Below are 20,637 nucleotides of genomic sequence, written 5' to 3' on the forward strand. Positions count from 1 at the left end.
ACCTAGAGTTTGAGAAAAAATACGTGAAAAATTTGAGTTATTAAGGCCCTATTCACAGGGCATTAGTTTCTCAGGGGGTTCTGGGGTGATTTTCTCTTTCATGCGGAGTCCTCTGTGATTTTATTCCCGTCTGGAACGGAGATGTATGTGTTTTTCTCAGACATCCTCTGAGAAAATTACAAGCTGATGAACTCTGTGGTCGTCAGGTAATTTTTTTCCTGTCCAGATTCACATCTCTGAGTTTCAGCACCTCGTGTTTAAAAAATACTTACTTATCCACTGCCACGCACCGTAATTACACTTTGGGCGGGCATTTCCACTACTGAACGTGATGTCACATGATTGAGAAGCCAAAAAACTCACTGTTCCTTCTTTTTTTCAATTGCAGTAAATCAAAACTAATTACTTCTGCTTACCAAAGGAGTCTTAATATTTAGTAAATTTCAGTATTTCAAACTTTTAATATTCAAAACAGATTTCCCTGCAGATGAAATGTTACATTACACTAATAATTATAATTTCATATGTGCTTGTCATAATAAATGAGTGATTCAGTCAAGTATATTTGAAAATGTAAAAGTTTATTTGTTGCATACATTGTTGTACACAGTACAAATAGAGAAATTGCTCACATACAACAATAAAGATAAAAACCTAGAGTAGAATGTAAGAAATATAAGGATTACAGATTTGAACAAATAAAATATATATGAAATAAGGATGTCTGTGGTCAATTAGTATCAGTGTTGTTTATATGAGATATCAATTAGTAAATTTCCAAAATCCTAGCTAACAGAAAATGTTATAAGATGCATATGTTTATCAACATTTTGAAAAGGTTCCAGGAAGGTTAGCCTGTAACATTCTAGAAATAATGTTTCAGTAATGTTCTGAAAATGTGACATAATAATGATTTGGATCTCAATGTTTTTAGAATGCTTCTTACCTAATTATGGAAACATTAAAAATAACATGCCCAAAACTAAACATTAAAACATTGTTACAGGTAGTGTTGTTACAGGAACATTTAAAATTGTTAATTAAAAACGCTCTAAGAACACTCAGAAAACTTGACTAAGAATGTAAAACATTCTACAAACCGAAAATTGTTAGCTGGGATTACCCATCCTGTTACTCAGTGTCACATGTTTAGCTTCTTTACTCCAGGAGTGTCTGTTAGCAGGCATAGTGATTACTCCACCCACTCTGTGTAGGAGAAAAAGAGAGAATAAAAAGGTATTAGGTATAAGTTTTCCTAAAAACACTATAGCAATCGCACAATGCTTTCAGAACTGGGAAAGATATAACATGGTTATAATGCATTTCATTTAAACTTGAATGTCTGAATTGTTTTTCTACTGTCCTAGTTATTTTCAAAAAGGGATTTTAACTGGAAAGCCATTATAAGTCAGATTTCCTATGTGGAAATTCAGTAGAACCTATCCTTGTGTCTATTTGTGTCCAAAAAAAAAAAACCTACACACAATAATGTCCAGCTCCTATGTGATTGGTGTTTGTTATCAACTAGTATTGCTAACAATGCTGAGTGCTAAATGAATGACATGAATGACAAACTAGTTATAAGATACACCTTGGAGTTTTTGGCAAATGTTTTTTTGCAATATGTGTTTTGAAATAGTGCAAAAAAATTCTGAATGTCTAGAAAACCATCAACTTAGGTATGACATCATTTCCAGTCTGGGTTGCCATCTGTCCAGATTTCACCTGTATTGTCTTTTTTATATCAAAATGTGCTGTTTTCTGTATGTATATCTTTTTTCATGCTGATGTGCACCACTGTATCTCATTGGTACTGTGGGATCATGTGACTTGGCTACCTCATCAGCCCTGGCCCTCTGCTATAGCGTTATTCACAGAACATTTTAACCACTGATATGGGTAGAAGAAGGTAGAAGACGAGACTGTGTCTACTCAGTCTTTCAAGCAAGTCAAAGAGAAAATTAAACTTTCAGCTCATATCAACAATGACTAGATGCCAAAATACAAAATATGCTGCATAGGTATACTGTTACATTTACCGTAGGACATGTACCCCCCATGTTGGTGAGGAAAAACAGTCCATCAGTCATTAGTATAACAGTGTCCAGGCAACCTTCAAACGACCTCCGAGGTACCGGTAAATGGATGCTTTAATGCAATATTTTATGTTCTGTAAAATTAAGTTTGACAAACAAATGGTAAATATTCTAATGCTATTACTTTCTGTGTTTGACAATTTTTGCCTGTTTTCTCTACCACGATTTTTAGTGATGGCAAAAGTGGAGCTTCTGGGAGATTGAATGAAATGAACCAATGGATTCAGAATTGATTGTGAGACATTTGAATCATAAGATTCTTTAAATTCCAAATGATTCCAAATGTAATGTTGACAACAAACAAGAGTTCTGGAATCAGAGATTAGATTTTTTGACAGTCATCTAGAAACATTTGCGAAAAAAAAAACATCTCAGATCAGGTGCTTGCACTAGAAAAATAATTGAAACGTTTTGAAATGGTGTGACGTAATGAAACCTGATTTGATACAATCACATGTTTGTTTTGTTTTAATACAGATTTTAAAGCAGTGTATCTAACACTGTGATTCGAATTAATTGATTCAGTTCCAATCAGTTTTAAGTTAATTCTGACAAACAAATGTTAACTAAACCTTAATATTTACAGTCATGTGACCTCTTTATCACAATAGAAAAAGAACATGCATTAGCTGCTCAAATAATTTAATTGATTTAATTTTATTTTTGTATCAGTTTTCTTAACTGGGTCTGGGCTCTAATGAGTTAAGCCTGTCACTCTTTCAGTGCACCACTGTGCTGATAATACAGAGTGTGTTTGTAAGGCTGTTCTGTGGTCTTTGCTCACTCACAACAAAGGCATGACACACAGCCACACTGCAACGCCTTGAGGACAGTGTGTGTGTGTGTGTGTGTTTGTACTAAATAAAGACCTACCCTGGTTCAGTATGAATGGGTCCCTTGGCTTTGCTGCTGCAGCTGTCAAAGTCTTGGGTCACGTGTTTGTGTCTGCTGTCCCATTAGTCACAGACGGTCAGGCCCAATGTGGAACACAAGACACATATGGAATGAAAAGCTGGGTTACATCAATGTTTGAAGAAAGAATTTTAAAGTTTTTAACCAGATTCTATCCAAAATTGACAGAAACACAAGCTAAGTTTTAACTCAGCTGCTATAATTATATATTTTTTAGCTACTATATGCTCAAATGGTTCTAATGAATGCATTCAACTACTTTAATTTGGATTCATTGCTGACACAGACATGCAAATGCACACAGAGATTGTCTAGATAAGCCCCATACCTATTGGCACCATGCCTAATTCCAGGTGGTCTACAGAGGGTATTATAACCCCCCTGCACTGAGCTGTGGAGCAGTGGAAATGTGTTCTCTGGAACGATTGTGCTTAAATACAATACTTTGCATTGAACTGGGAGTTGAGGAATTAGGGATGAGGCTGGGTGGTGATCATCCAACATCCTGACCTTACTATCTTTCATGTGGTTGAATATAATTAAATTCTCAAAATAATGTTCCAAACTCTAGTAGAAATCCTTTCCAGCTGAGGAGGAACAATTATACTTGCAAAAGCAGGAAAAACTCTTTTTAAATGCGTTTTATTTCAGAAGAAAGTGAACAAGAGGGTGTCCCAATACTTTTGTCCACTAACTAAATCTGGGATTACTTTTTATTTTAAGTGTTGTCTAAGGAGGGTTAGAAACCAAATAAGCAAGTTTAAGCTTCTGTTCTCGCCTGGTATTGACTAAAGATGGGCATTGATATGATTACAAATATGCATTTTTTATGTTATTTAATTAGTCAGATATGCTTATAGTATGTAAACTGATTCTGGCATGTTACCTTATGACACAGCTTTGGAATGCCCACAACTGTATAAGTTGTGAAGTATTAGCTGGTGCGTAAGGCTGTCTGATAGCTAGTAGAGGTAAATAATTGGAGTTCAAGTGAAACCTACAGACGACAAAGTTATTTTTAGGAATACATCTTAGGGGTATTACTACCCACAGTGGACTGAGCAGTGGGTGGTAATGATTGTGATCAGTGGTGCCTGGCTAGAACTGTCTGTGCAGACAAGCGGCCCCACAAGCATATCCCACAAGTCAGTGCAGTGTGAGTGGACACATGTTTGATTAAGCTCTAATATTAAAGGAATAGTCTAGCAAATAATCAGAGAAGCATAATTGACCAAAGATCCCAGATGCAGACGATTAGCCAAGGCATATTTAGCATCTGATGGGAGATGCTAGGCTAACAATGCTAACCATCACTGGACATCTCTGAAAACAAAAGGCCAAAAACATCCAATATTCCTTTTAGAAATGTATTGTTAAGATGCGTGAACATGTGAAGCCATGCGTATAGAGCTTATTTAAACATTTTATCTGATCTAATTAGTTTAACTATATTATCATCCTCATAACCTCTCACTAGTAGTGCTGCTCCACTACTCCAACTTCAGACTGGAACGCAATATGTGGAGTGATGCCACACACTGTGCTGAGATGAAAGTGGTTTCCACCAGCGTTCAGCTCTGTGAAGAAGTTTGTTTTTATAGACTAAAGTAAGTCATATAATGTTCTAAGCCACATCCATTTGCCAATTTAATGAAGATCTAGAGGAGTTCTGAGAGACGGTTGAGAGATGGAGTCTTTACAAAGATGAGATTACTGACAACCCAAGTCAACATTAGCAACATTAGCCTAGCATCATATGTCAGAAATGCATCCTGCCGTTTTAGTAGACACATTACACGTTATTATGTAATGTTGTTATATTAGACCAGCCAGCCTTGGCCAATCAGCACATCTGACTGATCATCACAGCACACGCAATCACAGAGCAGTGTTTAGGTGTCACGAATGACCCAGGCAGGGAGACGAGGAGGCGGACACAGGTGCAGGTAAGGGCGATATACATAAATTTATTAAATAAATAACAAAGAAAGACAAAGAAACAAGTAAACATGTAACAAGGATAATAAACCAAAATACTAACAAACAAGGAACTAAAACAAAACAGGATTAACTAAACTGGGCAAGGGAAATATATACAATGGAATAAACTAATAAACTTCAAGCAGGGGTATATACAAGGAACTAGGGAACACGTAAGTAAACAAGAAACTAGAAACATGAAACAAGATATAAACGAGAAACACGGGACTAAGGCTTAGGAGACAAGAAAACACTGAGAGAGACTATTAAACGGAGAGAAAGACAAAACGACAGGGGAAGGTGCAAAGACCGACCGAGACAAAGTGGCACAGGGGATCTATATAAGGAAACAAGAAACACTCTAGAATTGGAAACACCTGGGGAAGGGGCGGAGCTACAAATGACACAGGTGGAAATCTACTAAGACGGGAGACACAGGGGAGCACAGGTCACGTGGGGAAGACACACAGAGACACGAGACAGGGCTAAGACCTGACATTAGGGTTATCTGGCCCAGTTCCATGCCCCTGACCCACCAGGGTGGCAGGGTCGATCACAAGCCAATTTCTGTCTGCCCGTCTACGGCACAGCCGCGGCACCATCGCCACGTCTGCGTCTCATTGGGCAACAAGACCAACATGTTAGATCGGCCAAAACATTAAAATCACATGCCTAATATTGTGTTGGTCCCCTTTGTGTTGCAGAAACACATCAGACCCATCAAGGCGTGGATTCCATAAGACCTCTAGTTGTATCATGTGGTATCTGGCACCAAGACATCAGCAGCAGATCCTTTATCCTTTCCTTTTATGAAGTTGAGCCTCCATGAACCCCGAGACCTTGGAGGACTTTTGGCAGGTAGTGAACACAGCATACTGAGAACACCCAACAAGAGCTGCCTAAAAAAATATGATAATAAACATTATATGTGTTATTATTAGTATATTTCTTTATTGATGGGGTTCAAATTAGCATAACACACTGATCTGTATAGTGTAGTTATATACACTGACATGCCATACACTGACAAATGACTGATACACTTGTATAAGTTGTAAGTTGGTGTCTTGTGAATAAAAGTTTTGTTTACTTAGGCGCCCCCCAGCGGCAAGACCTGTGGAATTACAAGAGTCCACATTACATTCAGCTTAAAATACCCTATATTAACTGGAAATATATATATACATTTAAGCTTTTACTTTAATATGAACAACTCTTAACCTGATATTGGTGGCTGGTAAGGTGTGTAATAGTGCATATTTTTCGTATCGCTGGGTTTATTTATTTCTGTGGACTGCGTCTATGCCTGCGCCGCCTATTGGAGACATGGCGTTTCTTCATTGTGTCTCTGGGATCCAGCGCCTCCCAGTGGTTTGTATCGCATTTGGTTTGTAAGCGCTGCATCGTTGCTAGGTTATCTGTATGTGGTGGAATAATACATGGAGAGCTTTGGTTACAATGCATTACCAGCTAATAATGTCACTCAGAAACGCATCTCAGCCAAACACATTGCAGGGTCGGAACTAACTGTGGTATAATTTCAAATAAGGTTTAGGAAAGCAACAATTTTATGGTTTTTATTCATTATATTTTTACAGTTGTAGATTCTATTACAATTACAGTTACAATCTTATCAAACATGTAACATTTTTATGTAATGCTGAAATGCAAATTCTTAGGATTTAGGCGCAGAATATCAGGCAGAAAAAAAAACACAAAAAAGCTGGCCTGTCAAAGCAAACATTGTTTGGTATAAATTATTCTGTTATTTTGCTTATTCATGTTGTCGCGTGTGACTACACTCAAAACTCATTCTGTACAAAAGGAAAACGGGAAAAAAGGTATGCTGTTTTACAATAAGTTAGAAAAAAATGTAAATTTACTGATAAATACTGTCCAAATCTGTGTAATTTAAAAAACTGGTTCTAAAATGTATGTATTGTGTGCTGCTCACATTGCTATGATGATGCTGAAATGAAATAAAGAGCTAAATAAAGAGTTTTCATCATTTCTATTTTAAATTTTGCTTTTATCTAATTTGTTTGGTATACATTTTGTATTTTCGAAAAGTATTTTTAAAAAAATGAATTTACAGGGTAAAATTTGTAGGCTTTTTTCCAGTTTATATCTTTGATTTAGGTATCCCAATTGTTTTTCTGGGTGTGACACATTTCCTTTAGTGGAAGACATTTTAGGTCAAAAGCACAAACATTACCAACTAAAACCGTTGCTCATAACTCATAACATCTATTTACCACAGAAGTCAGATGTTGGGGATGAGAGTGATGTTACAACTGCATTTGAATGCATATGCATTTATACTTTTACTTTGGAGTGTAAATTAAGGAGATAATTTAACCTGAGTAATATTTTATCCTTTAACTCAAGTAGCTACATATTTTATGTACTTTCTCTAACACTGCTTACTGTCTGGTTAAGAAATTCTATTTTACCCAGGAAACTAAAACATCTGCACAGTGCTGTATGTTGGATACAGAGATGTCCATATATTTTAACACGTGGCGTGTAAAATCTTAAATAGTTTAATGTAACACAGATTTGAACTCAAATTAAATAGCCCACTAAAATACTAAGTACAAATCAAAACGGTATGGATTTATCTATCTTAGGATCTATATATCTATTTTTAATTTTTTTTATTCACGTGTTCTTCCATATATGTGAAGGCTATATATATAGCTATATATCCGATTTCCAGTCTGTGGGGAAGGGCAACGGAGCTCGAGCGCAACAGGTGCCAAACGCGTGGCGTGTACAATCTTAAATTATTCAATTTAACACAGATTTGAACCTAAATTAAATATCCAACAAAAACACTGACTACAAATCAACACTGTGTGGAATAAAGAATAAATGTATTACACTCACTCCATACACTAACTGTTACTATTGATATTATAAGGAAAAGGGAGATAGGGGGTATTTAGATATGATAGATAGTTAGTTATAGCTAGTTATGATAGATGTCCGAGTTATATTGTTATTATAAACAGTGACATGCAGTACAGTAACTTAGTTAGTTAGCTATATAGCAGCCCATATTAACATGACCTTATTAAATAGTAATGTCGCTATGATCCACTTGTTACATGTACTAAGAATCAGATCCTCGAGAAAACACTCCACGCATTACAGCTAAATAACGCCTTAATCATACTAAATTTAGATATTTATAAGAAAACTGAACAGTATTTTAGGCTTTATTTCTATTTAATACAGAAATAAATAAATAAATACGAACAGCTCTCACCTCAAGTCTCAGCTCCAAGCGCTTCAGACTGACACTACGGCAGCCGTGGAGGTCCAAACCCGTCTGATTTACACAACGCGAACACTCTTAGCACGACCTTAGCTTAGGTAGTAATGTTGGCTAAAAAAACTCAAATGTAAGCCATGGAAATCACTGGGTTATATTCTACCTACTCTAATATTTCCCTATATATATATATATATGTTATATATATATATATATATATATATATATATATATATATATATATATATATATATATATATATATATATATATAATATATATATATATATATATATATATATATATATATATATAACATATATATATATATATATATATAACATATATATATATATATATATATATAACATATATAACATGTATATTATTGTGTATTAAATTAAAAAGGGGTATATTGTGATAATGTAAGTCAATTTATCCTGATTCTTTATCATTACTATATAAAAATAGAGCATGACTCATGTGTAAATATGTTACCTTTTCAATTATTTTACTTTAGGAACACGTTTACTTGTAGTCTTTCCATATACTTCAAATTCCTTTTGGAATACCTTGTTATAAAAGTACCACAATTCTTGTAACCTTTGCTGATACTATTCCTCATCTGTCACATTGATGAGTTCATGATAAATAACCAAAATCCTTATTTCTTTTTACAATTCTGAAAATGACATAGTGTCACACCATATGAAGAATCACACCACACAGGCATTTAACAAACTATGTTTGACAAATGACAAAAACAACTACTACACTTATCCACTGTATTCATTAGATGTTACATTGTTTATTTTAATCTGTTGAATGTTAGCTACATGAATTCTAATATTTTTTGGAAATCATTGAACTTTTGAGAGCTATTTTTCTGGCATAGGCTATTTGATGCATCACCCTGCAACACTGTTAAAACGTTCAATGTTTCCATTTACTTTGCTTGTCTTTTTCTCAGGACCTCATCTCTCCTTACAGAATCTGCATTTAATCTCTCTCTGGGTTTCCTTGTTCTTTCTGTATCTTAATATCTCATCATCCACTAAACTCTAGTTTAACATGAATTCAGTTTGAAAATGGAATAGTATGGAAGTAAATTAAGTTACTGTATTGATAATAAATTTATGAATACTCTACTATTAAAATGTGTTAAAAGGATGAAATGTGTAAGTAACTTAACTATTCACTATAACATATGTATCTAAGAGCATTATTTATGTATTTAAATGCAGTTCATATTATATAGTGTGACAAAATATTCATATGGTGTGACAAGAAAACCCTGTCACACCGTATGATGTGTCAAACCATATGAGGTTTCTTGTACTTAGCATGACTTTAGGCAATGTGCCTAGCATCATAAAACCATTCTGATTTTTTTGTGGAATATAATTATATATAGTATGGTATTATGAATGTGAGACAGAACTAGTGACTACCTAACTAACATAACCACCCATCTTGGAGAGGTTACTGGGGGCAGAATCATAGGCATCGTATACTTAGACGCTGCATAGCCTGCCTCCTGGCATGTCAGCGTGGCTGCCATATTGGAGGAGGCAACCGTGCGCCCCAGTGTATTAATTTACACTAAGGCAGGTGTTAATACAACTATAATGATTACAACTCTACCAACTTATTCCCTGTTTTCACACAATTTCGTTTGTTACAAACAGCAGAGTTGTAGTTATGATTCAGGACGCTGTCACACATTACAAATACCTGCTGACACGCAAGATCCAGGAGTGTTTGTTTGTTTTTGTGGGTGTTGTGGCCCTTTTTTATAAAGGTATGCGTTCACTGGCACTTTTCTTCAACTCATGTTGCTGCGCAGGATCTCTCGGCTCGCCGTGTGTGGGCGTGTCCGTGTGCGCGTGTCTGTGACGTTTTTTAATTCAAATGAACCAACAGAAGAAGTCAATTATAAGTTTAATATTTTAAAATGTTCAACCTCAGTGTAATCTATAGCTCTATAACTCCATATTCCGCCATTTTCAGCTTCTCTTCTGTGGTTAAGGGGGCTGCTCTGTGTGTGTGAGGCAGGTCTGTGTGTGGCGTCACAACTAGCCTGCTGTTCCCTGATTGGCTAAATGCAGCGTGGCCGCCAGATTAATTTGAATAAAGTTGAGCTCTGTTGAACTTTTTCGCTGGAGAGTGGGGCTTTCTCTCCATTGAAATGAATAGGATGCAATGCAGCTGTCTATGTTAATTAGATGTTCGGTGTAGAGGGCTTTCCATAATGTAGTTTCATATCAGTTTTATCCACCTGCTGGGTTTCAAACTGTGGTTTTATAAATGGTTTCACTTTCCAAGTGCTTGTTGTTGCTGTGAGTGAGTAGTAAACCTATTAAACAAGAACTTCTGAAGATATTGAAATATATTGTTGCTTTTTCTTGATGATTGTCGCAGTGTATGTTGATTGAAATATACATTAAATATATGGCTTAGAAAGCATTTGAGTTAAAAGATAAATATATGAGATTCTTTTAGTTAAAAATACATGTATTTTGACAATTTAATGCAGTGCATTGTTTGAATAACTCTGTAAAACAACAAAATACACTTTATTGTGTATATGATGGCAACCTTCATATAACAGATATCATATAAGGAGTATATGATACTTTTTAAAGAAATAAAATCTGTTGAAAGTGAAAGATAAGATTTCAGGTAATTATAGGACAAGTTCTTGTAAAATGACTAACTATTCTGTTTTGTATGGAGTATATGATACTTAAAAAAAAATTAATAAAAAATTAAAATATATTGAAAGGAAAAGATTTCATGTAAATATAGGACAAGTTCTTGTAAAATGACAGTAATAGCTAATCATAGTGAATACAATAACTGTTTTTTTATGGTTTATATCTGTTTTAAATGTGACAATATTTTTCTGTTTTTTTACAGGCATATTCTGGCGCCCCCTGCTGCCAGAAAAAAAAACGTTTTCTTACATTTTTTTACGTGTATATTTTACACGTGAGCAAATAAAATCCGTGAGCGCTTTATGAAATAGGCTCTTGCATTCAAAAACATCACTATTGACAGTAAAATTACGCCATACTTTTCAACAACTTGCACAATCAGACAAGCAGCTCTTCACCTGCAGCAAACATGCCCCTTCCCTCCCTCTCAGAAACTTACCATATTAAGTTATCTTTGCTTAATGTGATACGTGCAAGTTTCAGCTCAACATTGCTAACAACTTATTAGATTTAGCAATGGAAATATTTGTTTTTACAAATCATAAAATAATAATTAATCACTACTCAAATATTTTATTAAAATAAAATTCAGGTGTTCCACTGTAAAAAAAAAAAAGTGCTGTGAAATTTACAGTAAGTAACTGGCAGTAATTAAAAGGTAAATTACTGTGAACCAAAAGCAAATTTGCACAGTAACTATTTGGCAAAAACTTAACAGTAGGTTAATGTAAAAACAATAATCACTGTAAAAACACTGTTATTATTAAAACAATTAGTGTGTAAAAATGTTTCATGCATACTGTAATATTGTGTATAGTTGTATTGACCAGACATTACAAAAAATAATTATGTGTATTGTGTTTTTATTTACATAAGTGTTTTCACAACAGAATAATACTTTACTTCTTTATTTTGCAGTCAGTATTAAATCACTGTTAAACATAAGCATTTCTTTAATGGCATGTACTGCATGACATTTTTTATTGTTCAACAAACACTGCAGAGACCCAGCAAACAATACTGTTTAGAAGAACAAAAGAACAAAAGTTTAATAATTTGTTTTTTTTGCCAGTCAAACTTTGAAGTTCCTTATGAAAGAAATGACACATAGGTTCATATCTGATGTCTTCTGCTTTACAGCTCTTCCAGTTTTCTGGCTTTTCTTGACCTTTTCACTGCACTTGCTGGAGTCAGGATTCATTCTGACAAGGAACCAAACAGAAATAAAAAGGAAAGTTAATATACAGAGTCACCAAACTGGTTTGTTAAGCACATCATGTAAATAAGAAGCTCTTAGGGCAAGTCAAAGTTTTTACAGTAAAATACAACTCTTAACTAAAAAATATAGGACAAACACAGAACATTTAAGAGCACAGTACTTTTGTTATGTTCCCACCCTCAAAACATGAAAAACACTAAGATGCCAGTTCAGTCTTAATTTAAAGTCCTATTCTTGTACTGGCCAACTTTAGACAAATGTTTGTTTCTTATCCTAGGATATAAAGTAATGTTTAACCATAGTTCAGTATTTGGAATGTCATATGGCCATGTTTTAAATATATAAGGAAAAAGCCATAAAAATAATTCATAATAATAAACAAATGCAGGTGCGATCAATACTTCTGAACAAACCCCAACGTTGTGGCTGCTTCCATCTGATATTCATATTGATATTTATTCATAAAACACACAGAAACGAGCAAAAAGGACAGCCAAAGCAATTATGAAATCTGGCATGGGAGATATATGTCAGATGACAACATGGCCCCCTATGGACAACATCAAAATTTTCAGACAACACAGTTTCTCCTGCAACAAACAAACAAAGCAATTCCGTTACAATATAGCAACGTTCCTTTTTTTGTTGTCCTATGCATATCTGAAAAGAAACCCCATCTTTAAAATAATACAATATTTAAAATGCAGAGCTGTCTCTGCAGTCATCTGACTGTATTTGACATATAAAAAATATTAATTTTATTAACTGAGATTTTTACCTAGCACAATGAGCCTTGAATAGTAGAGAGAGCTGGGCCTCAGTACCAGCAGGATTCACAGACACTTATGACTTTTAGTAATTAGTAATTTAATGTATAGTTTGTATTCATAATGTTTAAGGGTTGTTTCCTTTCTATAAACCTGGTCCTTATATGGCCATTTGTCAATAATGTGTTGGCCAGCAAGCATTACATTATACATTAAATACATGAATACACTTTTAAGGTTCTTTTTTAGAGTGCAGACAACTGCCAAAAGTTTTCGCTCACCTATCCAAATAATTGAACTCAGGTTCCAATCACTTTCTTGACCGCAGGTGTATAAAAGCAGCAGCTAAAATGCAGACTGCTTCTACAAACATTAGTGAAAGTATGGGTCGCTCTCAGGAGCTCAGATAATTCTAGAATGGTACAGTAATAGGATGCAGCACCTGTTCAACAAGTCTAGTCGTTAAATTTCCACACTACTAAATATTCCATAGTCAACTGTCAGTGCTATTATAACAAAGGGGAAATAACTAGGAATTAACTAAGTCAATCAATATAGACCTTCATGGAATGGTATTCTATGGGCGAGTGTCTGCATCTAAGCCTTACTTCAACAAAGGCAAGGCAGGCAGGCAGGCGGATACTTTTGGCAATATAGTGTAAATAACGACAGTTGTTCCACATATGTACCCCATATCATTTTGTTGAAGTACAACAACCATCTCTCTTTGATACTTGATACATCAGTATCAACAGTAAGGCCTTTCAGAATGAGAATCCTCTGTATGCCAATATCACATAACTGGACATTAAGCTTTGCTGCTTCCCCTACTTGAAGCATTGGTGAAAACAACTGTTAAAATGTGTACAAAGTCATTCAGAGAGTTTTTGTTGTGAAACTTTCCATTCTTGAGAAACATACTTATTCAAAATTGGGATAGTAGTGGTAGACAGAATGCCTGAAGCTTTTAAAGCTCTCTTACATAAAACTTTTATGTCAAATGTGTCTAAAATATGTTTTTGAAATCTGTTAATGGTGGAGAAACACATAAAGCGTGTCCTAAAAAAGGTAGCACTGTTTCCCGTTTTTAGCATTTCATATAATACTCCAGTGAACAAAGAACCGCCAGTGAAAATTCACTCCATACCCAATAAACATTTATTTTTATCTTAACTAACCTTCATGTTATATTGCAGGTCAAACTGACCCATGTTTGTAACCATTTTTGGCGTATTAAACCTTTCCTGCTTTGCTAAAAACTGTGAAACAATAGTAGATACAAATGACTCATTTTATGTGTCTTTAATGTATATTAATATATATTGTATTAATATTGCACACATACTGTATTGTCTGGTGAATTTAATGCAGTACTAACAATAGAGGCTTTAAACACTTAAAACATAAATCTTTGACCTCAGCCTATGCCATTTTTTGTGATTTGTAAATTATCATAAGAAAAACCATGATAGTGTAGTGATCTGGAGTAAAAATTTTGATTACACCGTGTGTTCAATATATTACCATTAATTGAATCAGTAACATTATTGCTGTTTCTTACAGTAGAACATAACAAGAGAATTACTGAAATTTGTAATGTTCTAATTGACTATTTCAGTTTTTTTTTTACAATAGGTGTCAATAAAATCTTATATAATTTGCTAGTTTACACTTCTTTTGATAAGCCACATCAGACTCTTAACTCTTAAAATTCTAAAGGCCCACTACCTTAATTCATCTTTCCCTAATTATAGAAATTGCCTATTGCTTTTTATCAGTCACTAAGTACTTAATAGTAGCTTAATAATTTAGAGTTTATCTTTATTATTGAATAATGTGAGTGTGAACAGTGACAAAAAATATTTTTTTTGTAAGCAAAATAATTAGTGCAACTTTAATGCACAGAGATTTGTGAGATTTGACTCTTATGAGAATTGAATGGATTAACATGTTTAAATGTCTTGGTCTGAAAACACACAAGTCTTGAAAGGTGTCACTGAACTAGGAGACAGAAAGCGGAAAGGGCAGATGTTAATAATTCACCTGCAATACAGGTTTATTATCTTCTACATAACGTCTCCATGAGGAATACTGAACTTTGAACAGCATGTTTGTGTAGCTGAGGTGAGAAACTGGAGAAGGTGTGCCTGTCAACGATTTGTTTTATTCATGTAGAAAAGACAAACACATCTGAATCAAGGTGTTCTTGTGTGTTTAATATAATTTACATTGGTGGAAACATTTCTCGCTGTAAAATGAGATATCAAAAACATTTTTAAAAAATCTGGAAAGTCAGTAGAGCACTTCACCTGTTCATTCAACTTATTGTCATCATCATGAATGACTGTGAGGAACTTAACAGTATCAGCCAAGAAACTATTTTGACACAAACAACCACACTAAAACCATTCAGCCATAACTATAAACCCACTGACGGGAATGGATGGGAAGTGCATGTTTAGTAAGAAGAATTTTGGATTCATTTTATGTGAAAAAGATGAACATTAAAAGCATCGCTGATTGTATTGTGGATTCACAAAGTACTGTGGAAAGTGCACAGTTTGACATAATACACACATATACACAGTATTTATGAACATTAAAAAAATGGGAAAAGATATTGTTTAGCCTTCAGTTTTTATTGACATTTAAACACTTTATACCCAACTTTAAGTCTGGTTAGCACTTCAGTGGTATTTTCAGTGGAATTATTTTGAGTAGTGAAAATGTAACTAAAATTTGACAAAACCACATATTTTATGAACCAGGAAATAAGAAACGCAGGCTTGAGACATGCAGTAGTGTAAAGTTTGGTTGTAAATAATTTATGAGAAACACGAGGAAAGCTTCAGAGGAGGAGCATCTTCTAGCATGTAACGCAGGCGGGAAGAAAGCGAAAGTAAAATCCGGAGGAGGACTGCTGCACATGAACCGTTATACTTTTTTCCAGCGACGGAAAAGAAACGTTCTATTATTTTAAACAGATTAAACAAATCGGCGTGTTGTGCTGCAGAACCAGCAGAAGAACGGTAAGAATAATGATCTCATCTATAATTAGAGTGTTCATAGACTTTATTAGCTGAACAAGGAACGAATTCATCTCATGAACACGCGCCAGAACCGACAAGTAAGCCAGATTTATTCCTGTGTTTCTTGTGTTGGGAGGGGCGATGATTCGTTTTTTTATTATTGGTAGTTTTTAAGAATAACCCAAAGCTACCATACCATTCTGTTTCGCTCTTTTGGGCTTTAATCATCTAAGGCTTATAAGATCAGGGCAACTTCATAACTACCCTTATAAAATAACGGATGAGGGGGCTGGAACCTGTCCCCGCCGGCATCGGGCGGTAGGCAGTATACACCCTTTACAGGCCGCCAATCCATCGCAGATCCGCATTGCAGTCGTTTATTTGAATTTTGCCCGGATCCTACAGGGGTTTGTGTGTACAGGGGTTTAAGGGCGTGGTCCTTCTCCCAAACATTTGTTATTGTATGTATTACATTACATCATTTACAAGTGGAAGAGGAGAGTGATTGGAAATGCGTAGTGGACCGTCTTATCATATGTGTATAAAGTTATGATAGTTGTGAATACGCGAGATAAAGACCTGTTTATGAGCATATACACATACATATACATAGCATACTAGTTAGCCAGGATATGATATGTCATGATATGGCTGAACAGATGTGTACACATACACAGTTATTTTTGTATGTGTTTTATTTTACATATTGAACACTGGTAGGAATGTATGGAGGGAATTTTGTGCCAAAACTCTCACACAAAAAAATAAAATCTGTAATCGTTTTTTTAAGAATCAAAACGAAAAATGGTATGTTGCAAATTCAAAAGAAAATCAATATATAGCAAATACATATTTTTAAATATACTTGGTTACTTTATCATCTTTCCATTTATGTAAAAATTGTTACTGTTTGAATTTTGCCATAATTTGCTTTTATTTTTTGTTTTTGTAAATTTTTTGTGGATTCTTTTTGGATTTTTTCTGCTAAAGACTTTTGCTTCTGGAATGTCTCATTTGCTTCTGCTTCAGTTTTTTGCTTCTGAGTTTTGGCACACTTTTTACTGGTGGGCGGGGCTTAGAAGAAGGCGTCTCCCTTGAATCTCCATTGTTCAGCTGGTTTTGGACTGACAGGTTCCCTGAACCCTCGTCTGAGACTGACCACGCCCACCCCTCCAGTTTCAGAACAGGGAGCACAGAGCTTCCAGAGCACAACAGCAGCAGATACTTTTACAATGAAATTTCAAACAAAGTTATGTTTAATGTTATATGTATTCTCTAAGCAACCATTCCATTAAAAAGCTCACATTAGCGAGGTGTGCTAAATATTCATTTTGAAGGTAATTTTGAAGGTCTCTGGCACTGCTCCTCCTGTTCCTCCTTGCACAAAGGAGGAGGTAGTGGTCCTGCTGCTGGGTTGTTGCCCTCCTACAGCACCCTCCATGTCTCCTGGTGTACTGGCCTGTCTCCTGGTATCTGCTCCATGCTCTGGAAACTGTGCTGACAGACACATTAAGCTGGGGGAGGGGGGCAGGATGTAGAAAAGAAAATGAAAGTAATTTTTTACTGAACATCTGCGTGTTATGACCTTCTCACAAGGACACACACATAAATAATCTCACATACAATTTATCTCATTTATTCCAAATAGAAACAGAACAGATGGAGCTCACAGAAGAATAGGTAAGAATGAAAAAAGGCAGTTATTCCATCTTTAATAAAATGGATATTTTAAACTCTTAACATGGATGAGACAAGTACTTAGTTTATTTTCATAAATTGTTCAGGTGTATTTAATAGACATTTATGTATAGAGTTTCATATTAAATATATTTTCCATACACATTACAATTAAGATAAATAATTCAGTGACTATCAGGATGTACATGTGTGCATAATATTGTGCTCGGTTATATACCAACACTGGTTTAGTGCATAGTTGTTTCAGTAACAATTAAAGTAACATTTGAAGTGTAACTGGTGTATTTTATTCTATTTGTGGAACCACACACACCTACATTTTTAGATTTACTGTGAAAAAAATCAGTAAAATTGAATCAACATCGGGCGGTAGGCAGTATACACCCTTTATACACCCTTTACAGGCCGCCCATCCATCGCAGATCCGAATTGCAGTCGTTTATTTGAATTTTTCCCGGATCCTATGGGTTTGTCTGTACAGGGGTTTAAGGGCGTGGTCCTTCTCCCAAACTTTTCTTATTACATTACATCATTTACAAGTGGAAGAGGAGAGTGATTGGAAATATTAGATTTTAGATAAAGACCTGTTTATAAGCATAGGCTACATATTTAATATATACTTTACACCTGTACAGTGGACCGTCTTATCATATGTGTAAAAAGTTATGATCGTTGTGAATACGTTAGATAAAGACCTGTTTATGAGCATATACATATTTTCTTTACAAATATAAATTAGACTGTTATTACTAGTTTTTTGTATGTGTATAGTGTTCATATATGCATATCGTTTAGTGGCTTTATTTTCCATATTGAACACTGCTAGGAATGTATGGAGTGAATTTTGTGCCAAAGTTTTACCCAAAAAAATAAAATCCGTAATCAAATTTTTAAGAAATTGCAATTTCAAAAGACAAAAAATATATAGCAAATACATATACTTTTAAATATACTTGGTTACTTTATCCTTTCCATTTATGTAAAAATTATTACTGTTTGAATTTTGCCAGTCTTTGCTTTTACTTTTTTTGTTTTTGTGAATTTTCTGCTAAAGACTTTTGCTTCTGGAATCTCTCCTTTGCTTCTGCTTCAGTTTTTTGCTTCTGAGTTTTGGCGGGTGGGTGGGGCTTATATATTTAGCACCCCTCGCTAACGTGAGCTTTTTAATGGAATGAAACAGTTGCTTAGAGAATACATATAACATTAAATATAACTTTGTTTGAAATTTTATTGTAAAAGTATCTGCTGCTGTTGTGCTCTGGAAGGATGCTTGAAACTAGAGGGGTGGACGTGGTCAGCCTTAGACAAGGGATCAGGGAACCTGTCAGTCCAAAACACCTTCTTCTAATTCTAATTCTTCTAGCCCCGCCCAAAAGTGTGCCAAAACTAGTGATGGGATTTTCGGCTGTATTTTGAGATACGGATCTAATGGCTCTTCTTATTGTGGAGAGCCGGCTCTTTCGGCTCCTCATATATATTTTTTACATTATTAATTAATGAATAGCTTTAACCTAATTTTATAACATTTTGTTTCAATATTGACATTTTTAAGCACTTGTGATGAGTAAACGTGCTGCATAACAATGCTTTATAAATAAAACTTATTATAACCAATTATTAAATTATCACAAAATAGGGGGGCGGAGAGGCACAGAAGGACAACAAAAAAAAACGACGTTGGAAAAAACTGTGGGCTCTGTGGCACTTTCAGAGCACAAGCGCAACAACAGGGAGGCGGAGAGACAGCGAGATACTGAAGGAAATAAACGGCTCCCAAAAAGGATCCTAAAACGGCTCCCATTGTGGAGCCGGTTCCAATCGTTCACTTCAAAGAGCCGGCTCTTAGAGCCGGATCGTTCGCGAACGACACATCACTAGCCAAAACTCAGAAGCAATAAACTGAAGCAGAAGCAAATGAGAGATTCCAGAAGCAAAAGTCTTTAACAGAAAAATCCAAAAAAATCCACAAAAAAAATCACAAAAACACAAAAATAAAAGCAAAGACAGGCAAAATTCAAACAGTAATAATTTTTAAATAAATGCAAAGGATAATAAAGTAACTAAGTATATTTAAAAACATGTATTTGCTATATATTTTTTCTCTTTTGAATTTGTAACATACAATTTGTCCTTTTGATTTTTAATATTTTGACTGCAGCTTTATTTTTTTGTGTAAAACGTTTGGCACAAAATTGATTCCATAGGAATGTACATCCTGATTTCAGATTTGATTAGTTTTTTTAATTTAGAAAAGGTAATTCTTAAGAAGTTCCAGAGTGGGGAAATGTACAGTGTTACAGCAGCACTAATAGCAAAGTGTACATTAGGTATATTAGGTATATACCTAATATAAGGTATATTAGCAGAGTTCTGTATGTAATGTTTACGTTCCACTAGGAACCGTGCTGGTTATAAAAGTCAATCAAAAAGTAACAAATTAAAATAGTTAATTTACAATAGTTATATGGTTCAATTACAGGAATTAATCTCTACCACTTCACCTGAATATAAGCTACTTTTTCCATAAACAAAACCGTAAACAACCAAATCCAGACTACAACTCTATGAAGTATGACTATGAAGCGTGCTAGACGCTTCTCAGCAAAACAAAATCTCAGCAACAAAATAAGATGTTACTTATTTGTCCAACAAGAAGCCGCCCAGCTCGGCGTCTGTTTTCGAGTGAAAGAGATTCCTATATTTATTCTTGTCCAGTCTGTAGGCCAATTAGTCTCTCTTTCTTGCTTTTTGGCTTTCACAGACATCTTTGGTCTCTGTCCAGCTTCTGCCATAGTGTCTGTATGTCACACACACACACACGCATTTGTCTGTATGCGAGAAGTTAAAAAAAAAAGTTAATTAAGCGGCTAAATGTAGTAGTAACGGGGTGTCGGAAATGGTAATGGCGTTATAGTGACAGTCAGAGTAACTAGTTATTATTAT

The 20,637-nt window shown here is 34.8% G+C and overlaps 1 long non-coding RNA gene across 1 annotated transcript; it reads right to left on the reverse strand.

Moving 5' to 3' along the window:
• Positions 1 to 560: 560 nt before the first annotated feature.
• LOC111189139 (uncharacterized) lies at positions 561 to 8,310 on the reverse strand. Its single transcript, XR_007425159.1, has 3 exons — positions 8,260 to 8,310; positions 2,970 to 5,887; positions 561 to 1,206 (listed from the first exon to the last, which is right to left on the reverse strand). It is a non-coding gene; the product is annotated as an uncharacterized LOC111189139 (long non-coding RNA).
• Positions 8,311 to 20,637: the final 12,327 nt, after the last annotated feature.

Source organism: Astyanax mexicanus, chromosome 17, assembly GCF_023375975.1.
Source record: "Astyanax mexicanus isolate ESR-SI-001 chromosome 17, AstMex3_surface, whole genome shotgun sequence".
Classification (NCBI taxonomy): domain Eukaryota; kingdom Metazoa; phylum Chordata; class Actinopteri; order Characiformes; family Acestrorhamphidae; genus Astyanax; species Astyanax mexicanus.